At 40.0% G+C, this 2643-nt stretch overlaps 1 long non-coding RNA gene across 2 annotated transcripts; it reads right to left on the bottom strand.

Annotated features, from left to right (window-relative positions):
* On the bottom strand, positions 1–1919 carry LOC146566476 (uncharacterized). 2 transcript variants are annotated; one of them, XR_014893729.1, is made up of 4 exons: positions 1692–1919; positions 948–1529; positions 606–852; positions 1–480 (listed from the first exon to the last, which is right to left on the bottom strand). It is a non-coding gene; the product is annotated as an uncharacterized LOC146566476 (long non-coding RNA). The 2 variants fall into 2 exon arrangements; XR_014893728.1 differs by having other exon boundaries at positions 1–852.
* Between the last annotated feature and the right edge of the window lie 724 nt (positions 1920–2643).

The raw sequence follows: 2643 nt of genomic DNA on the forward strand, positions 1-2643 counted from the left end.
TTTCAGCTTTCAGTTCACTTTGTTTTCTAAAACCAGGCTACAGAGTCCCTTCTGTGCATCCTCCGACATGCCAACAAAGGAGGCTGTAAAAAGAACAAAACAAATAAATATGAGAAAAGTTAAAAAACAACCAAACAAACAAAAAAAAAACCTCACCTCATAAACACAAGGAATTAGGATGCTGTAATTAAACATTTTTTTAAAAGGGAGAAGGCAGTGTTAGCTAGCAATCTAGATATAGGTAAAAGATCCAGTAAGACTTTAGCATCTGCTCTTATTTTCAATCGATTCATCAAAAAATTAATAAATAAATAAAGTGCTTACAGTCTGAGGAGATTGTTCCCAACACCACAGATGGCATTCGCAACACTGTCCAGTGATGCCGCATCTCCCTGCAAAGGATCATCTCCTCCTCTCTCAGGCGCCTCACAGCCATCACCTTCTCAAAGACTTTTCTCTTTGTCCGGAGGTCAGCAGCAGCTACAGTTTAACAACATCAGATGGGAAAACATAGTAGCATATTATGATTCAAGAACAAAACATTCAACTACTGCTCAGATACTGGGAGTTTGTTTAAAAAGGATATTTATATATCAAGAGCTTACGTTCACTTGTGCTCTGCCAGGGCCAAATATCGGTCTGCATGAGGGCATCACTGGATACGTGTATGTGTATATGGTTATGGCATTAACGTCATTTTAACAAGATTAACGCTAACAGCACTAATATATATATATATATATATATGTGTATCTTACATGATTTGTGTGTCTCTGGATGTATTTCACAAACTCAGCAACTTCCTCATCTTTTTCAATGAAGACACCTTCAAAGTCCCCCTGCTCTGAAGTGCTGAACGAACACAGTGACAGTTGTTTGAAAAGAAACATTAAAATACATTTTTCTACAAATCCATATTTGACTTATGTACACAATGCATAACGTACCTTGCATTTGACTGAAAGCGATAAAGCTTGCGGTTTCCATCAACTGAGACGGCAAGCATGTCTGGAGTGCAGGCAGGGCAGCTAAAGCATGGCTCCTTGCACATCCTGTCCACCTCAAACTTTACAGCACTCCACTCCACTCCAATAAATATACAATAACAGCACCCACTCATACTCATACAAAGCAAGAAATGCATAAGACTTAAAAACCGTACCTATTGGCTTGTGAAACTCTGATGAAGGCTGCAAAAACCCTCCTGTTACTGCCTCTCTGTTGTGCAGGACAAAGCGTGTGTGAACTGCAATATCACAGTCAGCACAAAGGAATGGAAGAGGCAGGCAGTCCAGACACCTCACAACTACTTGTTTGCCACACTGACACACACGGTGTGACTGTGGATCCAGAGTAGCTAACATATTGTCTATAAGACAAGGCCTGGCCTCTTTCCACTTTTGCAAGGACACCATATTTCTGATCGCCCAGTGAGTAGCAGCTGACTCAGACGACGTCTCACAAGTCATGGCTGCATCCTCTTCTCCATCCTCCAACAACTGAAGGAGCTCCTGATGAAGCACCATACACTAACAGAAAAAAAAGAAAGAAAGGAAGAAACTCTTCCACAAAGTGAAAAACACTCTAGGCAGTATGTTTCTTAGGACTGCACAAAAGCCCTGCATAACTCAACTATAACAACAAATATAAAAGTAAACAGAAATCACAATAAATACAAGAAGGTAAAGTACCTTTTGTTGGGTTGACACTGGCAACATAACTAGGTTCTTCACGTGGACATTGATGCTGCTCTCTGGACACTGGAGGGGGAAAAAAATTGAAGAATATTTACTTACTGAAATTCTTTGGTGAAAACAAGTTGTGAGATAAAATCAATGGTTGTGTGAACACTGAGCACGTGGCATGCAACTAGTACTTCGAGTGGTTGATGATCTTTGAGGAATAAAAGCTCCCTGTCTGTCACGTTTTTTCCAGCGCACTGGTCTTGGCTGAGGTTCACTCTGTGCATCATTCTACGCAATTAACAAGGAAAAAAGGGAACGCCTAAAATACAGTCTATGATTAAAGCAAAGATTATCAAACAGCTTAAGTTAACCAACTTAATGTGACATAAACTTTAAAAAAAAATTTAAAATAATATAACGTTTACTCCGTACAAAATATTAGACAAGCGTGTTCCCTCTTTAACAACTGATTCCACTAAAAATGTTACCTGCATATCTTGAAGGAGTTCGTCAGCAGCCTGAAGCTCAAACTAACAGGAGTGGTGAATGAATCTATAAATGTTTTACGTGTGAAATGAAAATAATAAACCTAACAAAGGATTATGTACGTTAGATCTGCACACTTTCAGATCGTGAATCAGTTCGGAAAACACTGTGTGGTGGCCAAAACATGAAGCGATTTTAATTCAATTCAATTCAATTTGATTTATATAGCACCAAATCACAACAAAAGTCGCCTCAAGGCGCTTCATAGATACAGAGAAAAACCCAACAATCATATGACCCCCTATGAGCAAGCGACAGTGGGAAGGAAAAACTCCCTTTTAACAGGAAGAAACCTCCGGCAGAACCAGGCTCAGGGAGGGGCGGCCATCTGCTGCGACCGGTTGGGGTGAGAGAAGGAAGACAGGATAAAGACATGCTGTGGAAGAGAGACAGAGATTAATAACAGATATGA

The sequence above is a fragment of the Mchenga conophoros genome, linkage group LG9 (assembly GCF_057382185.1).
Source record: "Mchenga conophoros isolate Kocher_MC1m ecotype Shallow Benthic linkage group LG9, M_conophoros_male_GT1.1, whole genome shotgun sequence".
NCBI lineage: Eukaryota > Metazoa > Chordata > Actinopteri > Cichliformes > Cichlidae > Mchenga > Mchenga conophoros.